Below are 20,860 nucleotides of genomic sequence, written 5' to 3'. Positions count from 1 at the left end.
CTGTCACACACAGTGAAGTAAGTCAGAAAGAGAAAAACAAATACCATATGCTAATATATATATATGGAATCTAAGAAAAAAAAAAGGTCATGAAGAACCTAGGGGTAAGACGGGTATAAAGACACAGCCCTACTAGAGAATGGACTTGAGGATATGGGGAGGGGGAAGGGTAAGCTGTGACAAAGTGAAAGAGAGGCATGGATATATATACACTACCAAATGTAAGGTAGATAGCTAGTGGGAAGCAGCCGCTTAGCACAGGGAGATCAACCTGGTGCTTTGTGACTGCCTGGAGGGGTGGGATAGGGAGGGTGGGAGGGAGGGAGACGCAAGAGGGAAGAGATATGGGAACATATGTATATGTATAACTGATTCACTTTGTTATAAAGCAGAAACTAGCAGACCATTGTAAAGCAATTATACTCCAATAAAGATGTTAAAATAAATAAATAAATAAAAATAAAATTATATTGTCTTTTTTAAAAAAAACAAGAGTCTGGGCTCACTGAACTCATTCTTTTGATATGCACCTCAGCTATCTGGGACCAGTATCCTGAGTTTTCACATCCTGAGTTTCCTCAGGGCTCACATTGGAGGGTTGCAACTACTGATGACCGTGACATTCTTTGTTTACTGATACATCAGTAAATATTCCACTTCTCAGGGGTTAGGTAAGGGTCCAACTTCATTTTTTTTTTTTTTTTTTTTTTTTTGCATTTGGATATCCAGGTTTCCCAACAACGACTTACTGAAAAGACTGTCATTTCCCCCATTGAACAGTCTTAGCACCCTTGTCAAAAATCACTTGACCATATATGGGTGGCTATTGGCACAAGACCTCAGTTTCCTCAGACATTGCAGCTGACTTCCTCCAGGGTGAATGATCCAAGGTGACACAGCCAAGCTGAAGAAGCCATCCGCCATCATTTCTGCAATGTCTTCTTCATTACACAGGTCACCACTGCAGCCCCACAACCCCGTTTAAGGTGGGAGGGGATTGCACAGGGGCTGGAGGTGGGGATCACTGGGGACCACCTTGGAGACTGAATACCATACCACATAGATAAAAATATGAGCTAACATGACTGTAGTGCTTATTTTGAGCAAGGCACTGTCCTAACACATTAATACATTTAATTCTCCCTATAGCCCTATTAGGTAAATATTGTTATTTTACATATGAGAAAACTGAGGCACAGAGAAGTTCAGTTAATGGCCCAAGACTCCACAGCTAGCAGGGATGGAGGCAGAACTTGAACTCAGATGACCTGGTGCCAGAGTACTCCTGTCACACAGGATACACCACTGCCTCAGTGGGCACTGAATTGGTGAGCAGTAAAACAATGAAGATTAAATCAAAAGGGTGAGAAAGAAGATAAGGGAAACAAAAATAGAGCAGGGGGGAAAAAAGCAGGGGCTCCGGGACAGAAAACCAGTGAAAAGAAAGGGAGAAAGTAGATCAGTAAAATGGTGATGGTTCAAAATGGAAGCTATAGAAGGCAAGAAGAAAAAGCAGAATAAGACTATAGCTTAAAATTCTGCAAAGAAAGATTAAGAGTTTTGGAAAGAACAATCAAGGGAGAAGCACAAAGCTGAAACATATGGAAAGAAGGTTTACAAAACTATCAAACAAACTGAAACAAAACACATGCATAAAAGGATAATCAGTGAGAAGGTTAAAAAGGATATAGTAGAGGGTAGGAACATCTTGGTTGAGGCAGCTAAGAGGCTGGGATAGGGTTTTTAGGACACTTGAAGCTCCTCCCCTGTCTGAAAACAGACAGGAAAGCCTCAGGCACCCTCCGCATCTGCAGCCTCCCTCTCTGTGGCTCGAAGTCCACTAGGCTGGGCCCCTCACTGCCACCTCAGGAGGCCTAGGGCAGAGTTTTCTAGAACACTACTTCTCAAAGTGGGGTCTTTGAACCAGCAATATCTCATCACCAGAGCTTGATTGGAATGCAGAGTCTTATGCCCTCTGACTCAGCAATTTACAACTGAGATACAGCAAAAGTTAACATTTTAACATATTTGCTTCAGATCTACCTTTTTTCCTTAATAAAATATTAGAGATATCCATTCCTCTGTTGATGGACATTTAGGCTACTTCTATGTCCTGGCTATTGTAAATAGTGCTGCAATGGACATTGGGGTGCATGTATCTTTTGGAATTATGGTTTTCTCCGGGTATATGCCCAGGATTGGGATTGCTGGGTCATATGGTAGTTCTGTTTTTAGTGTTTTTTTATTTTTGTGGTTCGCAGGCCTCTCACTGTTGTGGCCTCTCCCGTTGCAGAGCACAGGCTCTGGACACGCAGGCTCGGTGGCCATGGCTCACGGGCCCAGCCGTTCCGCGGCATGTGGGATCTTCCCAGACCGGGGCACGAACCCGTGTCCCCTGCATCGGCAGGCAAACTCTCAACCACTGAGCCACCAGGGAAGCCCTATTTTTAGTTTTTTAAGGAACCTCCATACTGTTCTCCATAGTGGCTGTATCAATTTACATTCCCACCAACAGTGTAAGAAGGTTCCCTTTTCTCTACACCCTCTCCAGTATTTATTGTTTGTAGATTTTTTGATGATGGCCATTTTGACCAGTGTGAGGTGGTACCTCACTATAGTTTTGATCTGCATTTCTCTAATAATTAGTGATGTTGAGCATCTTTTTGTGTGCCTCTTGGCCATCTGTATGTCTTCTTTGGAGAAAAGTCTATTTCGGTCTTCTGCCCATTTTTGGATTGGGTTGTTTGTTTTTTTGATATTGAGCTGTGTGAGCTGTTTGTATATTTTGGAGATTAATCCCTTGTCAGTTGCTTCATTTTCAAATATTTTCTCCCACTCAGAGGGTTGGCAAAGCAGAAAGAGAGACACAGACGTAGAGAACAAATGTATGGACACCAAGGGGGGTATGGGGTGGATTGGGAGATTGGGATTGACATATGTATACTACTATGTATGAAGTAGATGGCTGGTGAGTGCCAACTGTATAACACAGGGAACAAAAAAAAGAGGGTACAGTCTGTTTGCAGGACTTAAGTTAACCTTAAAAATGCATTCCAATATATCAATACATTAGGTGCAGACAAATACTGTTTGATTCCACTTATAGGAGGTACCTAGAATAGTCAAATTCATAGAGTCAGAAAGTACATTGGTAGATGCCACGGGCCAAAAGGGGGCAGTGGGGGGAGTGGGGAGGTGGAACAGGGAGTTAGTGCTTAAAGGGGACAGAGTTTCAGCTTAGGAAGGTGAAAAATTTGGGAGATGGATGATGGTTAGAGTTGCACAACAATGTGAATGTACTTAGTGCCACTGAACAGTACAGTTAAATATAGTTAAAATAGTATGTTTTATATTATGTGACCATTACCACAATAAAAAATATTTTTTAAAAATTAGAGGTATAGTTTCTTCCCACATCCACTCCCTCTCTCCCCTCAGTTCTCTTTCCTTCCCTTGAGATAGCTGCTAATATGAAGTTGGTATGTTTCCTTTCCTGAAGTTTATTTACACCTTTATTGTAAATGATAGAATAAACACAAAATTTTGTGTGCATTTCATTTTACATAAATATTATCATACCCTATGTACCTTTCTGCAACTTGCCTCTTTAACTCAGCGCTGAGTCTTTTTGTTTTTTACCCATACCCCCTACTGCGGAAACACAGACTCTTAACCATTGGACCACCAGGGAAGTCCAGCATTGAGTCTTAAATGTTTGTTTGTGTTAACATATAGAGGCTGAGTTCACTCATTTTAATAGCTGTATAGTATTCCTTTGGTTTAATATTGTGAAATGTATTTATTAGTTCTCTTGAGTAACAGTTGGGCTGTTTCCAATTTTTTGCTATTACAAAAAAAAAACAGAAAAGAAATGCTGAAATGAACATTTGCATATCTATGTGCACACGTGAGAGTTTCACAAATGCAAACACCTAGAAGAGGGTTTTCTGGGTTGCCCCATATTTATATCTTTATATTTACTGGATATTGCCAAATTGCTTTCCAAAGTGATTGAGCCAACTTACTCCTGCCAACCAAGTGCAAGTTTTTCTACGTTCAAACCCTCACCCTCACTTTATTGTCTTGGTGTTTTAGACACTGTGGGCGGGCTAACCAAATACCCTGGTCTTATCCTTTTTGCCTGGCATACCTCTGTTATAGATATTGGAAAACTAAATATATTCCTTTCTCCCTTTCCTCTGGGGAGGCCATGAAACATAGTTCTGGACACTGTATCGCTCATGTTTTATTAAAGAAAAAAATAAGAAGTAAAATTTGCAAAATATCAACATTTGTTAAGAATTGATTGTAGGTACATAAGTCTTGCGTTATATCATTCCCTGTTTTTTTCTGATGTGTGAAGAATTTAAAAGTTTTTCCTTTTCTGACAAAGAGGATGGGTTCATTAGCTTTGCTCTCTCTTCCCTGATTCTGTCTTTAAAACTGGGTGAAATCCCTGAAGGCACACCAGCTACCTTGAAATCAGGTAGCTGAGCGACTGAACTGATGTCCACAGTTGCTTACCTCCAGACTTCTTGTTATGTGAGAAAAAGAATCTCCCATTTGTCAGTCACTGCTACAGTCTCCTTCCGTATCTGCAGGAGGAATTGGTTCCAAGATCCCCCTGGATAACAAAATCTGTGGATTTCAAGTCCCTTGTCTATAGTGGTGTGGTGCTCACGGCTCTCTGCATCAGCTGGTTCTGCATTCTCAGATTCAACCAACCATTCCATCTGCAGCCTAGTGTCCTTAGGTCTTCTTTTATTTGCAGCCTAATGCATTCCTGATAAATATAGCCAGGCTTGCTAATTTTTGCCAGTCTGAAGGATGTAAATAGCATCTCATCATGTTTTAAGATGCATTTCCCTGCTTATGGAAGAAGTTGAGCTTCTTTCTATATGTTTCATGTGTTTATTGGTCATAGAAATCATCATTTGCCCATTTTCCTTTTGGGTTGTTTGTCCTTTCCTCATTAATTGTACGTTAAAAAAATATTTTGGATACCAATTCTTTCTCAATTATATGCATTACATATATCACCTTCCAATCTGTAGCTTTTCTTTTATTTCCCCCAGTTTTATTGAGAAATAATTGACATTTATCACTGTATAAGTTTAAAGGGTACAGCATGATGGCTTGGTTTACATATATTGTGAAATGATTATCACAATAAGCTCAGCTAACATCCATCATTGTAGCTTTTCTTTTTCACTTTGTTTATGGCTTTCCATGACATGTGTCTGTAAAAAAGTCTTAAATTTCAATGTAGTGTAATTTGACAGTATTGAATCTTATTAAGAATTCTTGGGACTTCCCTGGTGGTCCAGTGGCTAAGACTCCGTGCTCCCAATGTAGGGGGCCCGGGTTCAATCCCTGCTCAGGGAAATAGATCCCACTTGCCGCAACTAAAAGATCTCACATGCTGCACTAAAGATCCTGTATGCCACAACCTCACAGGCCGCAATGAAGATTCTGCATGCTACAGCTCAGACCTGGCTCAGACAAATAAATAAATAGATTAAAAAAAAAAAAAGGACTTCCCCAGTGACACAGTGGTTAAGAATCCACCTGCTAGTGCAGGTGACACGGGTTCGAGCTCTGGTCTGGGAAGATCCCACATGCTGCAGAGCAACTAAGCCCCGGCACCACAACTACTGAACCTGTGTGCCACAACTATTGAAGCCCGCACACCTAGAGGCTGTGCTCCTCAACAAGAGAAGCCACTGCAATGAGAAGCCCTCGCACCGCAACAAAGAATAGCCCTCACTCGCCACAAGTAGAGAAAGCCTGCGCGCAGCAACGAAGACTCAACGCAGCCAAAAATAAAAATAAATTAAAAAAAAAAATTCTTCCCTATCCAGAAGGCATAAACATACTCTTCCAATATATTCTTCTGAATGTTTTACTTTTAATATTTAATTTTAATTAATTAAATAATTAAATTTAATATTTAAGCCTTTAACCCACTTGGAATTTATTTTGAGTGTGGAATAAGCTAGGGATCAGGTTGGTGCTTTTTTCTATCTGCATAACCAATTGTCCCAGTCACATTTATTGCAAAGTCCACTCCTTATCCTGCACATTTGTAACTACACCACTCTTATGTACTGTGGTGGGTAAACCCTAATATGATCCCCAATGATCCTGCCTCTCAGTACTCAGGTTCTTATGTAGTCCTCTCCCCTTGAGTGTGAGCTGGACATAGTGACTCACTTTGAAAAAATGGAATACACATCAGTGAGGGTATGTCACTTATGAGATTAGATTATTATAAGGTGTGGCTTCCATCTTGAGTTTTCTTTCTCCACTCATTCTGGGGGAAGTCAACTGCCATGTTGTGTGAGAAGCCCTCTCTATGGATTGACCCATATAGTGAAGAAGAGGAGCCTCTTGTGTTAATGAGCTTGGAAGTGGATTTTCTTCCCTTTATAAAACTGCAACTCTGGCCAAAAACTTGCCTACAACCACATGAGAGACCCTGAGCCAGAACTACTGTGCCACTCTTGGACGCCTAATCCTCAGAAAGTGTGTGGTAATAAATGTTTGTTGTTTTAAGCTGCTAAAATATGGGATAACTTGTTATACCGCATTACTTAACTGATACAAATACCAATTCCATATATGTGAAATTCTTCAGGATTTTCCCTAAAGACAATTATATTATCTGCAGATAATGACAGGTTTTTTTTTTGTTTGTTATTTGTTTTCTTTCCAATACTTTCACTTTTCATCTTTTTCTTTTTCAATCTTTCTTTATTGTGAACAAATGTACTGACAGAGGCCATCCTTGTTTCTATCTTTAAAGGTAATACTTCTAACATTTCACCACTGAGAATGAGGTGTTTTGTTTTAGTTTTTTTGTTTGTTTTGTTTCTGTTTTTGTTTTTTTCAGTAAAATTCTTAACAACAAAAGACAGGTTAAAGTAATTAAGTAATTCTCTTCTGTTTCTAGTGTGCTGAGTGTGGCCCCTTCCATATTTTAGAGCTTCAGGGTCGCTAGGCCCACATTCAAATACCAGAATCAGCCTCTCTCAGCCTGAGGCCTCCGCTGATCCCCCCCAAAACTTAGGAAGGCTGCTCTGCCCCAGTGAAGAGAAGCCTAGACTTGCTGTGGAATCACAGCTCCAGGAGCAGTACTCAAGCAATGACTTTCTCTTAGGAATTGGACTTCAAATCCCTTAGCTCCCTCACCCCTCTGGTGGGATCATTGTAAGGGTCTGCTTCTGGGGAACCCAAAAGAAGACTGTTTTCATAAAATGGTTGTTGAATTTATCATTTGGGTTTTTTTTTTTCTGAATCTATTGAGATAACTTTTGTTTCTTGATCTGTAGCTGGGAAATTATATTGCTATTCTCTACTGGCTAAATGACATCCTTTTCTTCCTGGGATATTTCCTACATTGCTGCATTTGGATAGCTAGTGGTTTATTTATAATTGTTATATGTGTAAAGTGAAACTGAACTGTCAATTTCACTGTCCTTTCTGATTTGGCGTCAGGGTTACACTAGCAGTGGTCAGTGACTAGCCTCATACAAATTGTTCAATCTTGCTTCTGAGTTTGGGTAAGATGGAGGTTTTCTGTTCCTTGAAGGTGACAAAAGTGCCTATGAGGACATCTAGGCTTAGTGAAGTATTTTTGTGCCTAGAATTTTTATTTGGATTCAATTTCTTTAATGTATAAATCTATTCAAGTTTTCTATTTCTTGAATAATTTTTGGTAAGTGATATTTTTCCAGGTAATTGTCCACTATATCTCATTTCTCAAATGCATAGTTTAACATACAGAGCTCAGAGTTTTAGGAGAGCTGCTCATCTCTCCTCCCTTGCAGGGCTGGGCAGACACAGAAAGGTGGCAAAGAAAAAAGATATTTTTGTTCATCTCTGAGATAAGCCTCAAAAAGACATGGAGGAGGAGCTGTTAATTTCTCAGACACTCCTAGTTATATTCGTTAAAGACTTTTCATTGTAATTTTTAAAAAACTCACTAACACATTCTGAGTGTGTAGGGGATAGGGTGAACAAGGGCCTATAGGCTAGGCAGAGGCACCAAAGGTGACTTTAGGTGAAGGTGAGCACCAACTGGGCAGAGAGGAGGTTTTCTTGGCAGGATGATAAGGCAAGTTGCTTACTTGGCACAGAGGCCACAGCCACATGATGGAGACCTAGAGGCCAAATCAAGGAGGTAGAACTTTATCCCATAGTTACCTGGTTCCCCACATTTTGCCAAATACACCATTTTGGAGAGAACTGCAGGGTAAGAGAGGGGTGAAAGACACAGACTTTTTCTTAGTACTTTTTTTTTTGGCTGCATTGGGTCTTCGTTGCTGCACATGGGCTTTCTCTAGTTGTGGCAAGCAGGGGTTACTCTTTGTTGCAGTGCACAGGCCTCTCATTGCGGTGGCCTCTCCTGTTGCGGAGCACAGGCTCCAGGCATGCGGGCTTCAGCAGTTGCAGCACGTGGGCTCCAGAGCTCAGGCTCAGTAGTTGTGGTGCATGGGCCCAGTTGCTCCGTGGCATGTGGGATCTTCCCCGACGAGGGATCGAACCCGTGTCCCCTGCATTAGCAGGTGGATTCTTTTTTTTTTTTTTTTTTTGTGGTAGGCGGGCCTCTCACCGCTGCAGCCCCTCCCGCCGCGGAGCACAGGCTCTGGATGCGCAGGCCCAGCGGCCGCGGCCCACGGGCCCAGCCACTCCATGGCATGCGGGATCCTCCCGGACCGGGGCACGAACCCATGTCCCCTGCGTTGGCAGGTGGACTCCCAACCACTGCACCACCAGGGAAGCCCAGCAGGTGGATTCTTAACCACTGCGCCACCAGGGAAGCCCTACATATGTGTTTCTGTAGAGTTGCAGTCAAGAGGTCCTTCTTAGTACTTTTAAGCCCTATTTTAACATAACTTGGTGGGGAAAGGGAGATAAGGATAAAGAGATAAGGGAGAGGCTGGATCAGTAGAGGTAGTGCCCCTAGAGCAGCTAAGTCTTAGGTGTGTCCAGGGTGGGAAAAGCCTGTAATCAAGTGGGAGAATTTGACCTGGGTGTTGGGAGGAAAGGGTGTGAATGTAGCCTTGGGACAAGAATGCACAAGGGGTTTGGGAAATCCAGTGCTTTGCAGCTGTGTGACCTCGGGCAAGTTACTTAACTCCCAAAGCCTTGGAATACCAGAATAAGGTCTCTGACTTTCAACTGAGTTCCATGCAATTTTAAATTCATGTGGCTTTGCCACAGGGATCTGAGGATCAGTGGGGTGGGTGGAAACTTTGGGACATATTTCCCAAGGCCCCGTCTTCAACCTTAGTAGCACCCGTATTCTATCTCATTTGTGCACCGGGGCTCAGAGCAATAGTGTTGTTTGGGAAAACAAAAGATTCTGTGGTTTAAAAATTAAAATACTAAAGAGAAACTGCCATGGATATTCAACAACCACTGGGATTTTTAAAATGATGAAACATAGCGTTCTAGAAAAGTAAATGCACAATGATATGCAAAATGGATTACAGAAGGGAGAAATTAGAATCTTGGTTCTCAAGGAGTGGTCTGTGGACCAGGAACATCAGCATCACCTGAAAGCTTGTAAGAAAGGCAGGATCTTGCGCCCTGACTCAGAACAACTGAATCAGAATTTACATTGACTTTAGATGATTTAGAAATACTTCAAGCCTCTGTTAATGTGGGCCCAAACCAGGGGCTTCATTTTTAGTGACCTGCTAGGACTGAAACCGTGTAACTCAGATTGGGACTTGAACCCACATGCCAGGACTCGAACCCAGCCAAAACCCACATTGGGACTTGAACCCATGGCCTTTTAACTGAGATCACACACCTGCTTTCAGGACTTAATGAAGCTCAGATTCTTGATGTCACAGAAAGGATTCAGTGAGAGATAAAGTGATAGGTAAGAAGTGGATTTATTTAGAGAGAAACATATTCCACAGAGTGTGGGCCATCTCAGAAGGTGAAAGGTCTTGGGAGAAACACACTCCACAGAAAGAGTGTGGGCCATCTGAGAAGGCAAGGCAGTCCCAGGGTATGGGGTTATCAGTTTTTATAGGGGTGGGTAATTTCATAGGCTAATGAGTGGGAGGGGTATTCCAGCTATTTCGGGAAGGGGCGAGGATTTCCAGGAATTGAGGCACCACCCACTTTTTGACCTTTATGGTTGGCCTTGGAACTGTCATGGTACCTGTGGGTATATCATTTAGCTTGGTGATGTGTTACAATGAACATATACTGAGCCTCCAGGTGTAGTGGAAATCAACTTGTCTGCCATCTTGGACTTATTTGGTTCTACTCAGTTTATGTCATGTCCTTGGGCTATGTCATTCTTTTAAAGCTTGTGCCCTGCCCCCTTCCCTCTGTTTCAGGACCAGGGGGTCCAATAAATGAAGGAGGAGCCCACTGTGCGAGACTCATGAATGGCAAAGAGACCCCACTCCTCACCCCCAGGGGGGAAGGACCCTCAGATCCAGCCTTGAAGACGGTGGTCATACCAGAACAGAGGTATTGCTAGGAATTTTGATTTTTCAAGAGAAGCATAAAATCCAGATTCCAATGTTTAATCTCCTGACTTTTTAATCTTGACAGCCAAGTTTTTAAATTTTTCCTAATTTTGAGAAAAAAAAACTGAAAAGAGAATAATAAAACAAACTTGTTTTCTTTTAACCCAGGGTTGGGGGGTGGCAAACCAAGGAGGGTATGAAACAGTGTATATGGTATACTATGTGTCTTGGTTTGGGTTTCTCCCAAGGTAAACTCTGAGACCAGAATTTGAGTGCAAGTAGTTCATTTGGGAAGTGAGCTTGTGGGAAGTGAAGAAGTGAAACAAGGAAGGGAAAGCAGCCTATAATGAGTGGCTTATTCAACAAATTACTGCTATGGGAAACTGGAGCCCAATGCTGCTGAGAAGCTCTTGGAACCAGTGTAGAACTTGCACTCCCAGTTATCCCACCAGAAGGATAGGTGGCGAGTTGGCATGTTAAGATACCACTTCCTGAGCTTCTTGGATGGAGCTGTTCCTGGGTAGGAGTAATTCCCCCCTACACACGGCCTGCTGTTAGTGCTTAAAATAGTCTTCCCAGCTTCCGTCAAGTCTTCAGGCACAAAACTACACTCCTGGTAAGTGAGTCTGTAGGAGCACACTGACAAGAGAAGGTCCAAAGGATACAGCAGAGTACTGACAGCAACTGCTATGCAGCTGTTTGCGTGAGGAAGTTCTTTTTACTTACCTGTGGCCCAAATGTGTATGGATATGAAAATACCAGAAAACAAAAAGAATGGTTGCTGCTGGGGAGGATAGGGACAGATTGGAGAGAAGGGACAGGGATGTCAGGGAGGCTTTCATCATGGATCATTTTACCTTTTGAATTTTGAAACTGGTGAATGTATTACTTATTTTTAATCAGTACAATTAAAGCATAGAGTTTTAAAAGTGTCCTGCAAGAAGAGAAAAGAATAAAAATAGATTACAAAATGACTTGCATGTGACATCTGAATTCAGGAAAAAGGAGGTAGGTGGTGGGTGAGGAGAAGTAGAGCACACTTAAAGGAAAGACAGGTGTTCAGGTGTTCAGATGGGCTGAAGTGATGAGTGTGTACAGAGACTAGGCAGCTCAGATATCTGATTCCATGCTACTTTATATATTTTAGTATATTAAATTTTGTGTAGCACTTAACTAAATGGGATTTAATACTTTTATCTTTACCAGGCTATGCATTCTACTTCTTGGTACAAACATTAGGGTCACCAAACCATGAGATGGGTTTTGAAGGCAGCCAAACACAGTCACCAACATTCTTCCTAAAGTGTGTAAACGTTGACTGTTATGGATCATCTCTTCCTTTTTTTTTTTTGGCCACACAGCCTGGCTTGTGGGATCTTAGTTCCCTGACTAGGGATTGAACCTGGGCCCAGCAGTGAAAGAGCTGAGTCCTTACCACTGGACTGCCAGGAAAATCCCAATCATCTCTTCCTTAATATCAAATGGAGTCTCCAGGAGTCCTGTTTAAAAAGTAACTGCCCTCCATGAATAGCCAACACAATGTTGAAAAAGAACAAAGTTGAAGGACTTATACTTCCTGATTTCAAAAATTACTACAAAGCTACAGTAATCAAAACAGTGTGATACTGGCATAAAGATAGATATATAGATCAACAGAATAGAATAGAAACCCCAGAAATAAATCCTTAAGTCTATGGTCAATTGATTTTTGTCACAGATCTCAAGACAATTTAATGGAGAAAGGACAGTGTTTTCAACAAATGGTGTTGAGAAAACTGGATTTCCACATGCAAAAGAATAAAAGTTGGACCCCTACCTTACAACCATATACAAAAAAATTACTCAGGGTGGCTCAAAGACCTAAACATGAGAGCTAGAACTATAAAACACTTAGAAGAAAACACAAGGAAAATCTTTATGAAATTGGTGTTTATAGCTGCGTTATTCACAATAGCCAAAAAATGGAAGTAACCCAAGGTGTCTGTTGATGGACATCATGGACAAAATGATGTTTTATCAAAAAAAAAAGAAAAGAAAAGATTTCCTTACATCATCAATAATGGGAGAAAACAACAATGCTTCCAGATGTCATGCACTGAGAAGGATACAACATCACATTTGTGATTCTTGCCAAAAATGTTTAACTCAAATCTAATCACGAGGGAACATCAGCAAATCCAAATTAAGGAACATTCTGCAAGATAAGTGACCCAAACTCTTCAAACACATCTACATCATGAAAGACAAAAAAAAAAAAAAAAGCAAAGAGGAACTTCCCTGGTGCTCCAGTGATTAAGACTCTGCCTACCAATGCAAAGGACACGGGTTTGATCCCTGGTCTGGAAGATCCCACATGCCGTAGAGCAACTAAGCCCGCATGACGCAAATACTAAGCCAACGCGCCGCAACTACTGAAGCCCATGTGCTGCAACTACTGAAGCCCATGCACCTACAGCGTGTGCTCTGCAAGAGACACCACTGCAATGAGAAGCCCACGCACCGCAATGAAGAGTAGCCCCTGCTCGCCGCAACTAGAGAAAGCCCACACACAGCAACAAAGACCCAGCACAGCCAAAAAAATAAAAAAACAAACAAATAAATAAATAAAAGCAAAGAAACTCCTGCAGATTAAAAGATTAAAGAGGCATGACAGCTAAATGCAACATGGGATCCTTAACTGGATTTAGGATCAAAAAGAAAAATATATACAAAGGACATTATTGGGACAATTAGGGAAATTTTAATATAGACTGAATATTAGAGATTGGTACAATAACAATGTTAAATTTCCAGAGAGTGATATTGTGGTTGTGTAGAATGTTTTTGTTTGTAGGAAATTTATGGTGAAGTGTTTAGAGGTGAAATGCCATGATGTCTGCAGTAACTCCCAAATGTTTCAGCCAGGGGAAAAAATGAGAGAGAGTAGGCACAATTGGAGAATCTAGGTGAACGATTATGAGTGTTTATTATATCTTTCTTGGGACTTTTCCTGAGGGTTTGAAATTTTCAAAATACAAATTCGTGGATTAAAAACAAAATAAAAACAAAATTTGGGGTTAAAAAGGAACTGTGCCAATAGGTGCAAACTACTGTGGATTTACAAATGTGCCCAGATGTGGGCTCAAGGAGGGCAGATACCTCACCTCTGGGTTTTCTAGTAGAGGTGAACAGAAAAGCCAGATTTATCTGCTGCTGCGGTGGAGTCAACAGGTAGTGAGTCAGAAGCCAAAGATGGGGCGCTGAGATGGGCTGTGCCCTTGGAGCGATGGGCAAGGATGTAGAGTTAAGGAAAGAGGTACAAATGTATGATTTCCAGTCCTGATGCTTGGCTGGGCTTCCCTGCTCAAAAACATCTCTGCCACCCCTATTGCATTGCCTAACAAGAGAGACATTACCTTACTCTCCCAATAAACTCATATTAATTCATTAAACAAGTAGGTGCTGAGCATCTACTACTGGGGTTCAAAAACGGACAAGACTGATGTGGTCCCTCTACCTCACAGAGCCCAGAGTCCAGTCTTGAGGACAGATGGGGAAATGGTGTGACAAGTGATTTGGAAAGGCCCCATAATCTGAGCTGGTGAACTGGGCAGCGGAAAAGGCTCCCCAGGGGAAAGTAACCAGCAAGTTGGGGAGTAAGACAAGCTAGCTGAGGGTTACAGGAGATGAGGGTGTTAAAAATGAAGAGAGGGGGCTTCCCTGGTGGTGCAGTGGTTGAGAGTCCGCCTGCCGTTGCGGAGGACGCGGGTTCGTGCCCTGGTCCGGGAGGATCCCACATGCCGCGGAGCGGATGGGCCCATGGGCCATGGCCGCTGGGGCTGCACGTCCAGAGCCTGTGCTCTGCAATGGGAGAGGCCGCGGCGGTGAGAGGCCCGCGTACCGCAAAAAAAAAAAAAAATGAAGAGAGGGCTTCTCTGGTGGTGCAGTGGTTAAGAATCCTCCTGTCAGTGCAGGAGACACAGGTTTGAGCCCTGGTCCAGGAAGATCCCACATGTCGAGGAGCAACTAAGCCTGTGCGCCACAACTACAGAGCCTGTGTTCTAGAGCCCGTGAGCCACAACTACTGAAGCTCGCGTGCCTAGAGCCCGTGCTCCGCAACAGGAGAAGGCACGCAATGAGAAGCCTGCGCACCGCAACAAAGAGTAGCCCTCACTCACCGCAACTAGAGAAAGCCTGCGCACAGTAACAAAGACACAACACAGCCAAAAATAAATAAATAAATAAATAAATAATTTTAAAAAATGAAGAGAGGGCTTCCCTGGTGGTGCAGTGGTTGGGAGTCCGCCTGCCGTTGCGGGGGACGCGGGTTCGTGCCCCGGTCCGGGAAGATCCCACATGCCGCGGAGCGGCTGGGCCCGTGAGCCATGGCCGCTGAGCCTGCGCGTCCGGAGCCTGTGCTCTGCAACGGGAGAGGCCACAACAGTGAGAGGCCCGCGTACTGCAAAAAAAAAAAAAAAAAGAAGAGAAAGAGAAGTGGGAGGCATCAGTTTAAGTGTGCTTTCTTCAAGGGACAGAATTCACACAGATTTCTTTGAATCCTAGCTCTTCACCTTAAACACTGTGCAGCATTGAGCAAGTTGCTGAACATTTCTGGGCTCTGGTATCTCAGAATGAAAATAGAGAAAATAATGCCTCCCTGCAGTGTGAGGGTGAGAAAAATATGGTGCAAGGAGCACCTGGTACCTGGTAGATACACATAAATATTAATGTGGCACTCTCTTCTCTTCTCCACCATCTTATGTGCGGTTGAACTTGCTCCTCGCCATGTCTTGTAACGAGACTTGCAGGATCAAGTGATTCCTGGCCAAGAAACAAAAGCAGTATTGTCCCATTCCCCAACGTATTAGAATGAAAACTGATAATACAACAGGTAAAATTCGGAGAGAAGACATTGGAGCAGAACCAAGCGGGGTCTATAAGCAGCCCCACACATGAGGAGGCAAACATATTTATGCTGTGTCAAAGTCACTTACATCTTACCATATCACCCTGAGAACATCACTATCTGAACAGCTGGATGTATTTTATTGGGAAAATGATTTTTCTCTTTGTGTCAGTGTTTCTGCACTAGTGCTTTGGCTTGGCAATAAATATGTAAGACCTTTTGTTGGAAGGAAAAAAATGTCAATGTGAACTTCAGTTTCACAATTTTGCCTGAGGCCAGCTCTTGCAATACATGTACATGTATGTGAAAAACTCAGATAACCAGTGTCCAGAATGTATGAAGAACTTTTTTTTAAACCATGATGAAATGCTATTTATTACCACTTAAAACCTCTTACTAATTGTCTATAGGCACAAAGCACAAATTTCCATATCTTAAGTTACCAGTTGGTCATTTTATTTATTTATTTAACATCTTTATTGGTGTATAATTGCTTTACAATATTGTGTTAGTTTCTGCTGTGTAACAAAGTGAATCAGCTATATTAATACATATATCCCCATATCCCCTCCCTCTTGTGTCTCCCTTCTACCCTCCCTCTTGTGTCTCCTTCCCACCCTCCCTATCCCACCCTCTAGGTGGTCACAAAGCACCTAGCTGACCTCCCTGTGCTATGCGGCTGCTTCCTACTAGCTCTGTATTTTACACTTGGTAGTATATATATGACAGTGCTACTCTCTCACTTCGTCCCAGCTCACCCCTGCCTGTCATGACCTCAAGTCCATTCTCTATATCTACGTCTTTATTCCTGCCCTGCCACTAGGTTCATCAGTACCATTTTTTTTTTATTTTTCAGATTCCATATATATGTGTTAGCACACAGTATTTGTTTTTTTCTTTTTGACTTACTTCACTCTGTATGACAGACTCTAGGTCCATCCACCTCACTACAAATAACTCAATTTCATTTCTTTTTATGCCTGAGTAATATTCCATTGTATATATGTACCACATCTTCTTTGTCCATTCATCTGTCAATGGACATTTAGGCAGCTTCCATGTCCTGGCTATGGTAAATAGAGCTGCAATGAACATTGTGGTGCATGACTCTTTTTGAATTATGGTTTTCTCAGGGTATATGCCCAGTAGTGGGATTGCTGGTCATATGGTAGTTCTAATTTAGTTTTTTAAGGAACTTCCATACTGTTCTCCATAATGGCTGTATCAATTTACATTCCCACCAACAGTGCAAGAGGGTTCCCATTTTCTCCACACCCTCTCCAGCATTTATTGTTTGTAGATTTTTGATGATGGCCATTCTGACTGGTGTGAGGTGATACCTCATTGCAGTTTTGATTTGCATTTCTCTAATGATTAGTGATGTTGAGCATTCTTTCATGTATTTGTTGGCAATCTGTACATCCTCTTTGGAGAAATGTCTATTTAGATCTTCTGCCTATTTATGGATTGGGTTGTTTATTTTTTAATTTTATTTAAATAAATAAATTTATTTATTTATTTTTGGCTGCTTTGGGTCTTTGTTGCTGCACGCAGGCTTTCTCTAGTTATGGCGAGCAGGAGCTACTCTTTGTTGAGGTCACGGGCTTCTCACTGTGGTGGCTTCTCTTGTTGTGGAACATGGGCTCTAGGTGCATGGGCTTCAGTAGTTGCGGCATGTGGACTCAGTGGTTGTGGCCCATGGTCTTAGTTGCTTAGTTGCTCCACGGCATGTGGGATCTTCCTGGAACATGGCTAGAACCCGTGTCCCCTACATTGGCAGGTGGATTCTTAACCATTGGGCCATCAGGGCAGTCCCTGTTTGTTTATTTAATATTGAGCTGTATGAGCTGTTTATAATATTTTGGAGATTAATCTTTGTCCGTTGATTCGTTTGCAAATATTTTTTCCCATTCTGAGTTGTATTTTCATCTTGTTTGTAGTTTCCTTTGCTTTGCAAAAGCTTTTAAGTTTCATTAGGTCCCATTTGTTTATTTTTATTTCCATTTCTCTAGGAGGTGGGTCAAAAAGAATCTTGCTGTGATTTATGTCATAGAGTGTTCTTCCTATGTTTTCCTCTAAGAGTTTTATAGTGTCTGGCCTTACATTTAGGCCTTTAATTAATTTTGAGTTCATTTTTGTGTATGGTGTCAGGAAGTGTTCTAATTTCATTCTTTTACATGTAGCTGTCCAGTTTTCCCAGCACCACTTATTGAAGAGGCTGTCTTTTCTCCATTGTATATTCTTGCCTCCTTTATCTAAGGTAAGGTGACCATATCTGTGTGTGCATTTATCTCTGGGCTTTCTATCCTGTTCCATTGATCTATATTTCTGTTTTTGTGCCAGTATCATACTGTCTTGATTACTGTAGCTTTGTAGTATAGTCTGAAGTCAGGGTGTCTGATTCTTCCACCTCCGTTTTTTGTTCTCAAGATTGCTTTGGCTATTAGGGTATTTTGTGTTTCCACACAAATTGTGCAATTTTTCATTCTAGTTCTGTGAAAAATGCCATTGGTAACTTAATAGGGATTGCATTGAATCTGTAGATTGCTTTGGGTAGTAGAGTCATTTTCACAATGTTGATTCTTCCAGTCCAAGAACATGGTATATCTCTCCATCTGTTTGTATCATCTTTAATTTCTTTCATCATTGTCTTATAGTTGTCTGCATACAGGTCATTTGTCTGCTTAGGTAGGTTTATTGCTAGGTATTTTATTCTTTTTGTTGCAGTGGTAAATGTGAGTGTTCCTTCAATTTCTCTTTCAGATTTTTCATCATTAGGGTATAGGAATGCAAGAGATTTCTGTGCATTAATTTTGTATCCTGCTACTTTACCAAATTCATTGATTAGCTCTAATAGTTTTCTGGCAGCATCCTTAGGATTCTCTGTGTATATTATCATGTCATCTGCATACAGTGACCGCTTTACCTCTTCTTTTCTGATTTGGATTCCTTTTATTTCTTTTTCTTCTCTGATTGCTGTGTCTAAAACTTCCAAAACTATGTTGAATAACAGTAGTGAGAGTGGGCATTCTTGTCTTGTTCCTGATTTTAGAGGAAATGGTTTCAGTTTTTCACCATTGAGAACAATATTGACTGTGGGTTTTTCATATATGGCCTTTATTTTGTTGAGGTAAGTTCCCTCTATGCCTGCTTTCTGGAGAGTTTTTATCATAAATGGTGTTGAATTTTGTTGAAAGCTTTTTCTTCATCTATTGAGATGATCATACGTTTTTTATCCTTCAGTTTGTTAATATGGTGTATCACATTGATTGATTTGCGTATATTGAAGAGTCCTTGCATTCATGTAATAAACCCCACTTGATCATGGTGTATGACCCTTTAATGTGCTGTTGGATTCTGTTTGCTAGTATTTTGTTGAGGATTTTTGCATCTATGTTCATCGGGGATATTGGTCTGTAATTTTCTTTTTTTGTGACATCTTTGTCTTGTTTTGGTATCAGGGTGATGGTGGCTTCATAGAATGAGTTTGGGAGTGTTCCTCCCTCTGCTATATTCTGGGAGAGTTTGAGAAGGATATGTGTTAACTCTTCTCTAAATGTTTGATAGAATTCGCCTGTGAAGCCATCTGGTCCTGGGCTTTTGTTTGTTGGAAATTTTTTGTTTCTTTTTTTTGGCTGTATCGTGCCGTCTTGCTGTTCGTGGGCTTTCTCTAGTTGCGGCGAGTGGGGGCTACTCTTCATTGCAGTGCTTGGGCTTCTCATTGCGGTGGCTTCACTTGTTGTATAGCACAGGCTGTAGGTACACAGCCTTCAGCAGTTGTGGCTCATGGGCTCAATAGTTGTGGCTCGCAATACAGGCTCAGTAGTTGTGACACATGGGCTTAGTTGCTCCATGGCATATGGCATCCTCCTAGACCAGGGATGAAACCCGTATCCCCTGCATTAGCAGGCAGGTTCTTAACCATTGCACTACCAGGGAAGTCCCTGTTGGAAGAATTTTTAATCACAGTTTCAATTTCAGTGCTTGTGATTGGTCTGTTTATATTTTCTGTTTCTTCCTGGTTCAGTCTTGGAAGGTTGTGCTTTTGTAAGAATTTGTCCATTTCTTCCAGATTGTCCACTTTATTGGCATATAGTTGCTTGCAGTAATCCCTCATGAGTCTTTGCATTTCTGCAGGGTCAGTTGTTACTTCTCCTTTTTTTTTTTTTTTTTTTTTTTGCGGTACACAGGCCTCTCACTGTTGTGGCCTCTCCCATTGTGGAGCACAGGCTCCGGACGCACAAGCTCAGCAGCCATAGCTCACGGGCCCAGCTGCTCTGTGGCATGTGGGATCTTCCCGGACCGGGGCACGAACCCGTGTCCCCTGCATTGGCAGGCGGACTCTCAACCACTGCGCCACCAGGGAAGCCCTACTTCTCCTTTTTCTTTTCTAATTCTGTTGAGTTGAGTCTTCTCTCTTTCTTTCTTGATGAGTCTGGCTAGTGGTTTATTGATTTTGTTTATCTTCTCAAAGAACCACCTTCTAGTTTTATTGATCTTTGCTATTGTTTCTTTCATTTCTTTTTCATTTATTTCTCATCTGATCTTTATGATTTCTTTCCTTCTGCTAACTTTGGGGCTTTTTTTTTTGTTCTTCTTTCTCTAATTGCTTTAGGTATAAAGTTAGGTGTTTTTTTTGAGATTTTTTTGGTTTTTTGAGGTAGGATTTTACTGCTGTAAACTTCCCTCTTAGAAGTGCTTTTTCTGCATCCCATAGGTTTTGGGTCCTCGTGTTTTCATTGTTTTTTGTTTCTAGGTATTTTTAAATTTCCTCTTTGATTTCCTCAGTGATCTCTTGGTTATTTAGTAGTGTATTGTTGACCCTCCATGTGTTTGTATTTTTTACAGTTTTTTTCCTGTAATTGATATCTAGTCTCATAGTGTTGTGGTTGGAAAAGATACTGACTGATATGATTTCAATTTTCTTAAATTTACCAAGGCTTGATTTGTGACCCAAGGTATGATCTATCCTGGAGAATGTTCCGTGAGCACTTGAGACAAATTGTATTTTGTTGTTTTGGATGGAATGTTGTATAAATATCAATTAAATCTATGTGGTCTATTGTGCCATTTAAAGCTTGTGTTTCCTTATTTATTTTCATTTTGGATGATCTGTCCATTCGTGAAAGTGGGGTGTTAAAGTCCCCTACTATCATTTTTTTTAATTAAAAAAATTATTAGTTTATTTATTTATTTTTGTCTGCATCGGATCTCCGTTGCTGCATGCGGACTTTCTCTAGTTGCCGCGAGCGGGGACTACTCTTTGTTGAGGTGTACGGGTTTCTCATTGTGGCTTTTCTTTTTTTTTTTTTTTTTTGTGGCTTTTCTTTGTTGTGGAGCATGGGTTCTAGGCATGTGGGTTTCAGTAGTGTGGCACGTGGGCTCAGTAGTTGTGGCTCGTGGGCTCTAGAGTGCAGGCTCAGTAGTTGTGGCACATGGGCTTAGTTGCTCCACGGTATGTGGGATCTTCCCAGACCAG

The 20,860-nt window shown here is 41.6% G+C and overlaps 1 protein-coding gene and 1 pseudogene across 1 annotated transcript in view; both read left to right on the top strand.

Annotated features, from left to right (window-relative positions):
* Nucleotides 1-20,860, top strand: part of SLC23A2 (solute carrier family 23 member 2) — a 339,540-nt gene that overhangs the window by 150,099 nt on the left and 168,581 nt on the right. The window lies entirely within an intron of this gene.
* On the top strand, nt 15,261-15,415 carry LOC125961469 (60S ribosomal protein L39-like; annotated as a pseudogene).

This window comes from Orcinus orca, chromosome 16 (assembly GCF_937001465.1).
Source record: "Orcinus orca chromosome 16, mOrcOrc1.1, whole genome shotgun sequence".
Taxonomy (NCBI): Eukaryota; Metazoa; Chordata; class Mammalia; order Artiodactyla; family Delphinidae; genus Orcinus; species Orcinus orca.
The sequence above is the reverse complement of the archived record's forward strand: the minus strand, read 5'-3'. Positions and strand labels throughout refer to the sequence as shown.